This window comes from Ipomoea nil, unplaced genomic scaffold (genome assembly GCF_001879475.1).
Source record: "Ipomoea nil cultivar Tokyo-kokei standard unplaced genomic scaffold, Asagao_1.1 scaffold3130, whole genome shotgun sequence".
Classification (NCBI taxonomy): Eukaryota; Viridiplantae; Streptophyta; class Magnoliopsida; order Solanales; family Convolvulaceae; genus Ipomoea; species Ipomoea nil.
In genome coordinates, this window is record NW_017619558.1 from 1,399,696 (window position 1) to 1,412,043 (window position 12,348).

The 12,348-nt window shown below is 37.8% G+C and overlaps 1 non-coding gene across 1 annotated transcript; it reads right to left on the bottom strand.

Moving 5' to 3' along the window:
- Window positions 1-11,997: 11,997 nt before the first annotated feature.
- TRNAA-CGC lies at window positions 11,998-12,070 on the bottom strand. Its single transcript has one exon. It is a non-coding gene; the product is annotated as a tRNA-Ala (tRNA).
- Window positions 12,071-12,348: the final 278 nt, after the last annotated feature.

A 12,348-nucleotide genomic window follows, 5' to 3' on the forward strand; every position in this document is an offset into this window, starting at 1 on the left:
CCTCTTCATTCTCTTTGTGTGGTTCCCTTTCCTTTCTATCTCAGGTGTTAACCTTCTTCACCACCTATTTCCTCAAGCAAACATAGATACATACTAAGTTTAAGACAACTGAGAGATGGAAGGTGGAGAATGCAAGGTCTGAGAGTGAAATGGATGAATAGAGATGGTGGAACTTACTGCCTTTGCTTCCTTTCTTCTATAGAGCTTAGAAAATGGAGAGGCAAATTAAGAGGATCAGGAGAAACAAGATGAGAGGGTTTTATTTATATGGGTGCAAAACCCTAGGTAGATCACCAATGATTAGTTGCTGGCAAAATAGTAATTTGGTTGAGTTCTACAAACTATCAGGCAAGCCTGTGGGCTATCTTGCAACATGGACCATAGTCTAGGAATGAGATTTTAAATAGTTTGGGTTCAAAAATACATTTTTTTCCAAAAAAATACTTTCTAGACAACCACTTAGTTTGGATTTCTCAGATTTCTCCCGGTTTCACTCAGATTGACTTTCGGGTCAAAAACTTGGTAAGCAATATACCCGAGAATTTAGGATTTTTGAATTAAAATAAGTTCCAGTGTTGAATTCACTTAAAATGTAACCCAAAATAATTTATTCAAATACCAAGTTTATCTCAAAAATTTTTATAGAGTGAAAAATGGCTATTTTGGAATTTCTTAAAACCGAATTTATAAAATAAAATTTTGGGTTGTCACAACAACTTTCCTCCATAACTGGTAGTTTTTCTTTAGATCCTGCCAGCTTAGCATGTACTTTGCTAGAATAGAGACCTTTTCAATGATAGACATTTGGATGGCAGTAGCTGTATCACTTGTTCCCCGCCAAGCAAGAGCAAATATTTCTTCCCTCTCAATCTTAGGTCCAGCTCTGGAAATGTGAGATTGATACTCTTTTAATCTCCACTTCCTCCATTCTTTCACCCTTACCAATTCAGTGGTAAGAATTGGATCTTCATCAACAAATGATTCCCTTCCTACTTCTAGAATATTTGCTTCAAATTGTGAGTCCAGTCCTTCAATTTGCAGTGGAGATACAAGGTTTTCAACATTCGTAAAGACAGTTTCGATTGGCAGTGATGGTGGGTATAGTTGATAGTCTCTTTCAATTGGCATTACAGGCATAATGGCAATGACACTTAAATTTGAAGTTACTGCCCCATCATGTGCAGACTCAACAATCACCAAGGGTGCCTCATTTGAACCAAGTCCTCCAGAAATTCTAGAAGTTCTCCCTGCTGGCCTGCCTCTTTTCTTTTTAGGACCATTAGAACCCATAGTTTCTCTACTAGTGGAAGTCTTAGTAGGTTTCCTTCACCTCAAGGTTTTTGGGTTCCTAAAAAAAATATTTGAAGCTGACAACATTTTTTGGTTTCGTTAGTGATACTCCTTTCTTCCTTAATATCTCAAAAATAAAAAATTCATAAATCACATGTTGTTGAAATTTATTATTTTTCAGACGCACAACAAGTTGGCAATAAAATGCTATATTTTTATGTACATACCAATTCAATTAAACTCACATACCATTCATCAAAGCAATCTTCTGTGGCTTAATCTCATCTAGGCTAGAGATATGGCGGTCTAAGCACTGTAGAGAATATCAATAAAATTTTCAAATTCCCACTTCAAAGACTTCTTTAAACCAGAAAATTTAGGTGTAACAAATGAATGTTCCCCACGGATTAATGACCAAAATTCTTGATGATAGAAAACATGGTCATCAATCTCCAGATTAGTCTCAGGTGTAACACCCCAGATTTTCAAGACATTTAAAACTTATAATAAAGGTAGAATCTTATTAAATCCCAAGATATAAATACAAGCGTTCGGGGTGCTATGCCACACCTGGGCTAGAGAACCCAAGTGCACAGGCTAACTAACTAATATCCTCAAAGCGTAAATACGTAAACGTGGTACGCAGGCCAAAAGGGAAACTATCTACTTCTAAGTTCTAGCGCACTCCAGTGACTTAATCTTCTGTGCCTGAAAGCCAAATATATCTGTTCAGCGAGAGATGCTGGTAACCCACTCCAACGCGTTGAAATACAATACATATAGAGATATATATAGATATACGAAAACCATTTTGAGCATGAAGATATATCCTACGAACTCTAGCTTTAAAAACCGGGAATGACTCGACAGATAAGGCCAGACGCAAGCAACAGTTATAACGAGCATATGCAGTTCACAACAGATAAGGCAGATAAGGCAAAGCATAATCAATGATCATAACCCAACATGAACAATCCCCAATATAAATCCCATAGTCACATCCCCCAAGACACTCGTAATCACAACTCGTCCATGTCACAACACATAACACACTTTGTTTGCGCCACAGGACCAATCGCATGCCCATACATGAGGGTCAGCGCATATAGCTCTGACACGGCCCCGCAGCACCCTGCCCCGTATCGCAACACGGAGGGGTCGATCGCAACCGACCGATGAACCGCAGCTCATCATAGTGTTTGATCGCAACCAAACAGTGGACCGCAGCCCAAGAGAATGTCATCTGACCGCAGCCAGGAAAAAAGGACGAACCGCAGCTCGTATAGAAACGTTTGATCGCAACCAAACGGTGGACCGCAGCCCAAGAGTATCAATCTGACCGCAGCCAGCTTCTGAACCGCAGCTCAGGATAACCAATCCGATCGCAACCGAATTGGGGTAACACACACACATAACACATAGCAAGCACATGCAACCCACATCACACATTGGGAAGGGGAGAAAGCGTATAACAAAACCTATGCGTGATCCATCACATACTAGGAATAGTCCTAAGGGGTTCATACTTCTTCCACCTAGGTTAACGGGATACCAATTCAACTAGCATGCAATATAATAGACTCATAAACCTACGAACGGTACCCGAAACATCAAACTAGACATAGGCACGATAAATGGAGTCCGTTGGGACACCACGGGGAACGGGGGAACATCAAACGGGGAAGCCGGGATCCCGGGTGGGATGAATTTCCAGCGGGTAGCTGGTGGGTGGGGGCCACCCGCCGGCTGCCCGCCGGATAATACTGTTCCGGGCAGCGGGTCGCCGGCGGGCAGCTGCCCGCCCGCCGACTACCCACTGCCGGGCGGTGTTTCTCGTCCGTGGGTAGGTGGCGGGTCCCCTACCCCCCACCTACCCCCCACTGACTCTTTTCATCACTTTACGCCCCGAGAACCGTTGTGGAACCCGAAACCATGCTTAGACACTTTACAACGCAATTAACGGCAACACGTAGACAATTAACGAATCAAATACAAGAAACGGACGACACATAACCTATCATGCTTTTCTAAATATAATCAACACCGAAACATGCGATTTCCCCACCCGACAATCCAAGAAAAAGACCATACGATACAACCTAGGGTTCTAATCACTTTTATATCAACAAGTATACGGTTCGTCTTCTAATTGCAAGATTCGGTAAGAATAACACATAAACATCAAGAGCGTCACACAATTATCAAGAACAACAAATAATCATCAAGAACTCTATATAATCATCAAGAATTCCATAATCATCAAGAATCTCCCAATATCAAGATCATCAAGATCCCTCATGGGATCATCACATCAAACATCAATAATAATCATCATATCTCGCCAATACACAATAATATGGGGGAAACCCTAAGGGGGAATCATAGCTATGAAAATAGGTTTTGTTGAGACATGGGTTACCTCTTAGCCTTAATTAATTCCTTGGCTATGAAGGGTCTTTCTTTAAGCTTTCTTACTTTCTTGATTTCTTCTAAGGGGATTCTTGGAGCACTTTGGGGTGGTGGAACGTTTATTGTGGTGGGGGGTTCTAGGTGCCTCTTAAGTCCCCTATTTATATATTTAGGAGTCCTGGTTAGGAACTAATATTATAGGCTTGCTAATTCTATTCCTTTTGGAACTAAGGATTGGGTTTAGGGATAAGGGTCCATGGTCCATAGTGGACCATATTAATTAATTAAAGGGAATCCTAATCGTAGTCTGAATAGTAAAAGGCCTACTTCCTTTATTCCTAATAGATAACTAGGTCTAGGATTCCTAATTAGAATCTGAATAGTAAAGGGTTTACTTTCTTTATTCCTAATAGGCTTAGGACTCTAATTTAGGCAAGGGTCCACGGTTCATAGTGGACCTTTATTAATTAATTAAAGGAAACCTAACCGAATTAAATTATATTTAATTATTATTAACAGGATTAATTTAATAATTAATCCGGGATTGAAGGCCGTAACACGGGGTGTTACATCAGGCAACTCAAAATTATCCCTTAGGTCACTAGGCATGATTTCAACATGAATACCATTCACAGTAGACTTAATTGATTGCACTTCCACATATGAATGCAAATAGAATTATGCTATATCTTCCTCACAAAATCCAGAAAAGGGATATGTACATAACCTGAGGATGCCACTGTCACCTAGGGCTCAAATAATTTGATTTCCCAAATTTTTATCGTCAACTACATTGTGGAAATTGGGGATGTGTAAAATCTGCCCAGTGTGTGTCTCTTTCAAGTAACTCTTTCAAAAATTTTCCATAAGAGGGAACTTGTGAGAGCAAATCAAGTAAGGGAACTGAAACTTTCAAACTCTCAACAATCTCCAAAAACTTTTTCCACCTACTTTCTTTTGTTGTTTCAAGATTTTGAGGAAAAGGCAATGGGGGTACATACCTTCTCACAGGTTTCTCTACTTCCTTTTGAACTTGTGGATTATTTTGCACAGCAATTGGCTCATCTTTTATACCATCAAGTATCTCTTCAATCTTCTCCTCAACTGTCTTTTTAGGAATTGATGCTTTGATTGGAAGAGGTGGCTCTTCAAGTACTTTGCCACTCCTTGTAACAATTGCATTTACATGCTCCCTTGGATTTTCAGGCATAGCTGGCAACTTCCCTGTAACTTTAGTACTTGATATAGAAGGTTGATTTGCTAATTGCTTTTCAACCATATTTTGGCGAGCATCCATTTTATCCATCCTTTCTGTAATCTCTAACTGACCTTTAATCAATTTTTCCAACAATACTTCCGTATTCGATTGTGGTGGGGCCTCTGAAACGAGAAATTTAGATTGAACTTGAGTACCTTGAAAATCCAGAGGACCTCTATTAACAAAGTGTTGAGGGTTGGCAGCTCCCATTGGGTTGCTCCATGAAAAGCCGGGATGGTTCCTTGAATTATTAGGATGGTAGGTCCCTTGAGGTTGGAAAGACTGTTGATGAGGCCTATTATATCCCAACATATTAACTTGCTCCATAGAGGTTTGGGAATTTAACTCGTCGATACAATCACCTGACTTGTGTCCACCACCACAAAGTTCACACATCAAAACTCGACCAAGAGTAGGAGGGTTAGAAACATGACTCACATTGTGATTTTGGATGGTGATTTGGGCAAGTTTTTGAACCATGGAGACCACATTATCCAACTTTGTTGACAAATCGGCTAATTGCCCCGCATCATGAATTCCTCCTACAAGCTTTTGTGGAGACCTCTCCGTGTACCAAGTAGATCCATTCATAGCAATTTTCTCCAATAGTTCCTCGGCTTGTGTTGGCTCTAGAATCGTGAACGAACCACCCGAAGAAGCATCCACCAAAATCCTAGAATTATCAAGCAATCCTTCATAGAAAGACATCATCAAATCCCAACTTTGAAATCCATGGTGTGGACATTGCCTCTTCAATTCCTTAAATCTCTCCCAAGACTCAGTGAGGGACTCAGTTGCTAGTTGCTTAAAGTTTTGAATTGCCCTTCTCATCCTTTGAGTTTTGGAGATAGGATAGAACTTCTTCAAAAATTCTCCATGTAATTTGTCCCAAGTGTCAAAATGGTTATCTGGATGAGAGGTTAACCAATCTTCAGCCCTGTCCTTCAGTGTAAAGGGAAAAAGCCTAAGTCTGACAGCATCTTGAGTGACTCCATTTATCTTGAAAGTGCCACAAAGTCATAGGAACTTGGTGGCGTGAGCATTGGGATCTTCCGTGGGCACCCTCCAAATCGATCTGCCGCAGCCATGCTGAGTATGGCCGGATTGATCGCAAAGTTATTGGCCTCCACATTTGGAATATTGATGCTACCATGCTCCTCAACATCCGGAGCAAGGTAGTCAGACATTGATCTCCCTTCAACTTGGTTTTCTTGTACCTGTGCCATCCTAGTTTGTTTCCTAAGAAACTTGGCTCTTTTCTCAATCTCAAGATTCAAAGGTAATAATCCTTCTTTCCCAAGAGATCGTGTATGCATAAAAAGCCAAGTTCTTAGATTCAAAGCAAAATCACACTCAAGAACAAGGAACTTGTTATGGATTAGCAAATAAAATAAATAAATAAATAAATAAATGGACTAGACTCCTAAAGTAAGACTTTCACTAATGTCAGTACGTAACGCCACCTCCCCGGCAACGGCGCCAATTTGATTGCTGTAATTTGGGGCAAACAAATAATACCCGGAGTATTCGGGTTGTCGAACCACAGAGAGGTGGGGTACTAATCATTAGCTACTAGGTTACTCATATGAAACTGGTCCGAACAAAACTTGAAGGTTGATTGATTGCATAAAATAACAAGCAGAATAAAATAAGTAGGAAGGTTTTGTAGACAATAGAGCAAAATAGGATTCTTGGGGTCACAATGTTTAATCACCTAGTGCCAATTAACGTTTGTAATATTTGGTTTGGAATTAAGATTTGTATGGGAATGCAAAGTGGAATCGAATTACTCCCGTAATCTCTATTCCTAGTGAATTTCCACTCCCATGGCTTAAACACCCAATAAGATCAAAGATCAGCATTCAATTATTCCTAATTACTACCATCTCCCGATGAGCAATAATCTAGAATAAACTTCCCCTAATAAGTTCCCCTTTCCCAAGGACCAACCATTAGGTGCAATCGTGTGTGCCCTAATTTATGCCCCAACTCCCATTGGTGACACAAACATGACTGTGAAGCTAGTAATTTAGGCCTTTAACTACCAACAACAACATATTAAAACAAGATTGCAACACAAATCATAGAACCAAACATAAATATATTAAGAAATTAACGAACTAGGCACATAGGTTTATAAACAAATTCACCCAACAATCCTTAAAGAATTTAGCCGAGCATGGCTAAATTATACATAGCAAATATGAATAAAGGATTACAAATCATCAAAAGAGTACAAGAATTAACCAAGCGATTCTCCCAAATCTCTTTGGCTTCCTCCTTGCTTCCAAAGACAACTTGAGCCTCTTGATTTCTCTCTTTCTTGTCTACAAAGAACTCTAAAAATCTCTCGGTCTGTCTAATTAGGGTTGAGGAAGGAGGGATTTTATAGTGGGTACAAAGTTGAGATGAAATAGGAATCTTCTAAATTAATTAGCAAATTGCCGAATTCTTCAATATTTGTTAACATTTGATTTTGGAAGATGAAGCTTTGGAAATTGAAATTGAATTTTGGATTTGGAAACTTGAAGTTTGCGCCTCAATTTATTGCTTCTTGATTTAGAAAGGAAAATGTCAACTTTCAGCGCCATTATGTTTCGCGTGGAATTTGCTCGCGTCTTTCTCGACGCGTCGAATTGAGGCTCGACGCGTCGAGCCTCTTTGGCTCAGTTTTGTGATGCTACTGGAAATTTTCGACGCGTCGAGCCCTCTGGGTCCCGGACTTGTCCAAAATTGCTCCAAACTCATCCTTGAACTTCCCTTGCTCATAGAATTGACCTACAATGGTTCAAAAACACTAACAAACACCGTAAAACATTCAAAGCAAGTGTGAACCATAGTTAAATGATAATAGCAAGGAAAATATGTATTAAATAAGTAAAATTAAAGAACTTAAATACTAAGATGATTCAAAATAACTATAAAAACAAGCTAAGATGTGATAACATCAGTAGTGTTGATTGCTTCAGCCCAATATCGTTTAGGAAGTCCTGCTATTGAGATCATTACGCATACGGCCTCTTCAAGTGTTTGTTTCCTTCTTTCGGCAACGCCATTTTGTTGTGGTGTTCTTGCGGATGACAGTTTATGTGAGATTCCCTGAGAATTGTAGAAAGATTGAATTAAGTTGTTTACGAACTCAGTTCCTTGATCGGTTCAAATCTTTGTGATTTGCATTTCTTTCTCGCTTTTGGAGTTGCTTCAACAGTTTCAGTAATGCTTGCCCAACTTCATTCTTTTCCTGACGAATATGGTCCAAGTGTACCTAAAAAAGTCATCAACAACAACAAGAGTGTCTTTCTTACCACTTACACTTACTGGATCAACTAGTCTAAATAGATCCATGTGGGGTAAGCTTAGCGGCCTTGAGGTTGGCTCGTGTGTCTTTGATTTGAATGATGATTTGATTTTCTTTCATTTTTAACATGTGTCGCACACTTGGTCCTTTTTGTAGTCTATATCTGGTAGTCCTTCAACTAGTTGCTTTCTACCAAGTTTGTTGATAGTCTTGAAGTTCAAATGATTGAGCTTCTTGTGCCATTCCTAGCTAGTCATGCTTGAGTTGTTGGCAAATAGGCATACTGAACTCTTGGGTGTGCTTTAGTCTACAACTGACATATTTTTCTTTCTTATTCCAGCAAGAACTATTTCTTTTGTAGATTCGTCCTTGACATGAAATTTGTCCTTGAGAAATTCTACAAGGTAATCATTATTACAGAATTGACTTGTGCTCAGTAAGTTGAACTTTAACCCTTCAACATAAGATACATCGTTTATCTTTAATCCGTTCTTGATTATAGATCTAATGTTTGTAGTCATTCCATGTTTCTCGTTTCCTCCCAATACAACTCTTAGTCCTTTGACATTCTTAAAATTTATTAACTTTGATTTGTTGCAAGTCATGTTTCTTGAGCATCCATTGTCGAAGTACCAAGTATCCTACAAAGAATTAATCTTTCTTAGGTACCCATATTTGCTTGGGTCCTTGATTGTTAGTGATTTTTGGCATCCAAATCCACCTAGATCCCATTAATCCAAGATTAAGTGATTTGTAATCATTTGAGACTTTGTAATCATAAGGGAAATTTGCATAAGATCTTGGTGCATTGCTTGGAAAATTTATTTTATTATTTTGCATCCGGGAAGTAGATTATTGTTTGAGCCTATGAAAGGCAGTAAACATAGACTTGGTCCACAGTTTGGTTTCAAACTTTCAATCTTGCTCAGTGGGATATAGTCTCCCAGCCCCAATCCTTGGAAATCTTCCCATTTTACTATGGGGTTTTTGTGCACTTGACTCATTGGTAAATCTCTGATATTGAGATACAACGTTATGCTTTTTGAATGTTTATTGCTTTGCCTATATATAGTTTTGATGTTTTGGCCTTGCAGTATTATTCTTAGCATAAGGTTGATAACCAATTCCCTATCTCATTGTGTTGTCCTGGCTTTTAATAAATTGTACTACTTCAGCTTTATTTGTTAAAGTAGTACTAGAATTTGTCAATTTTTTAGAGGTTTGAGAACACGTAGGATCGTAGCCAAGTCTGACTTTATCTCCCGAGGGTTTTTGCATGTTTACCATTTTATCCATTATCTTGGATGAATGATCGAGTAAATGTAGCTATAGTTTCCCTTAGGTTATGTTCTCTAACCTCACTTCAAGTAAAGCATTTTGCAATTTTTCATTCATTTCTTCTTTTTCAAGAATTAGAATGTTATTGCGCTCTTTGAGTTGAGAGTGAGTGATTATAATCTTTTGACAATCCTTCCTTAAATTGACAATGGATTGTCTAGAGTTTAGTGATGAACTAACTGAGTCAAAGGTGTTTGAAGTTACCTCTTCTTCTTGTGTTCTGTGATCCATTAGACATTCTTCTTTTGAATCAAATTATATTCTCTTACTCAGTAGACAATACAGTGTCGTTTCTTCTTCTGACGATTTGCTTTCATTACTAGATGATGATTCTTCTGACTCATTTATTGATACTGGTTCACTTCCGATAAGTGCTTTTCTTTTGTCTTTTTGAACCTTTTTTACATCGTATCAACTTTATACTATGAAGATTCAGTAGGATTTTTACCTTGATTTTTATTTACTTTAAGATATGGACATTCAGCTATGAAATGCCCTAGCTTTTTGTAGTTGTAACACATGTTTCTATTTTCTTCAATTGTTTGTTTCCTTGATTTTCTGGATGAACTTCCATGGATTACTTGAGTTGATTTCTTGTAGTCATTCTTTTTTCATAAATTTCTTAAATTCCTGACAAAAGGAGCAAATTGTTCGTCAATCAAAAAATCTATTTTGTCTGCTGACCTTGATGATGATGGTTGTTCGGCTATTAGAGCGGTGGTTCTTTCTACACGTTGATCTTCCACCTTTGCTTTCATTTCAAACTCATAGGCCTTAAGGGCACTAAAAAGTCTGTATGTGGAGAGAGTTATGAGATCTCTATGATCTCTCATGGCCATCACTTTCATGTCCCAACTCGATTGTAGCCCTCGTAACATTTTGAGAGAAATTTCTTTCTAAGTAATGGTTTTACCCAGATCATTTACTTCTCCTAGTATTTTGATCGTCCTTGAATCCATATCAGCTATACTTTCATTTGAAAGAATTTTGCAGTCTTCAAACTTCTTCATGACTATGGTCAGTTTGTTGTTTTTTTCTTGATTGTCTCCTTCGCCTATTTTGATGAGTGATTCCTAAATTTCCTTTGCAGTAATGCATTTTCTGATCTTTGGGAATATATTATCATCTACAGATTTGAATAGTATATCTTTGGCAATGCTGTCGAGATTGTTCAATATCCTATCATTAGATGTCCATTCTAGTTTTGTCTTCTCGATAAACTGTGGAGCATATGGTGATAAGAGATATGTTGTGTTGACTTTTAGTATTTTGATAGGTCCAACTGTGATTACTTTCCATATTTCATCGTGTAAAGCTGACAGATGTAGCTGCATAGAATTTTACAGTCATCAAATTTTTTAAGAGAAAAGAGAAAATTTTGTGCCAAATGTTTCTTCGTCTTCACGTGAGATGTTGTAAGAAAATAGCTTAATCACCCACAATAAATAAGATCTGCCTAGTAGTCAATAGTAGTTGACCCAAATAGAGAACGGGCTTTGATACCACTTGTTGGTTTCGGTACGGTGGTGAAAAGTCTAGAGAGAGGGAAGGGGGGGGGGGGGGGGGTGTGTGAATAGACTTTTCAAAAAAATTAAAATTTTATAACACTTCGTAATTTCAACTTCTAAGTAAAACTTAATTCAACTTGAAGTGCATAGCAGAATATTTGTACAAAAAAGTGTTGTAATAAAAATGAAGTGTAGAATAAATAAACACGACATGCAATACGTTAGAAATCTAGCTTTGAAATAGCTCAAATAAGAAGTATGCAAAATTTTATCTCGCATGCAAACTTGAGAAGTATTAAACCTAGATGGATAAGTACAAATAAATAATGTGAACATTGATTGGGTTAGCAAGAGAGTAGCATGCAAAGATAAATGTGTTGTAAGTAAAATAATAAGTAGAGAGAGAAAGAGAGAGAAATTTATAGTGGTTCAGAGGTGGTGTAATCCTTCTACTCCACTCTACTCCTTTCACTTAAGGAGGAATTCACTATCTCCAATCACCAAGATACAATAGTGAATGCACTAGTGCTAGTTCTCCTAACTCAGCACTTCTGCAACTTCAATTCTCCTTAGTGCCTTGATCACAAAGTCATCACTAATTTAACCATGTTGCATCCCCGTACCTCTCGCATGCTAAGCGAGCGCTCTACCATATGAGCAACATCCCCATAATAGTAAATGCTTCATTAAATATCTATAATTTTGAAAACAAAAAGCAATTGAAAATTAAAATATTATAAGATTTGATTGAACACTCAACTTTGAAAATTAAAATAGTATATGATTTGATTAAACACTCGACTTTGAAAGTTAAAATAGTATACGATTCGATTAAACACTCGACAATTTCGTAACAAATTTGCACCGCGTGTAAAGCATGCATATTACATAGGAAGTGGAGATGCGGGGTATCGATCCCCGTACCTCTCGCATGCGAAGCGAGCGCTCTACCATTAGAGCTACATCCCCATAAATAAAATTGTTTTTATTAAATATCTATAATTTAGAAAACAAAAAGCATTTGTAAATTAAAATTATATATGATTTGATTCAACACTCGACTTTGAAAATCACAATATTATTATTAAACAATTCAAGGATTACATAAGTAATTGGAAACACAAGGTATTGATCCTCGTACCTCTCGCAAGCTAAGCAAACACTCTACCATCTAAGCTACATCCCCATAATAATGAATGTTTCATTAAATATCTATAATTTAGAAAACAAAAAGCATTTAAAAATTA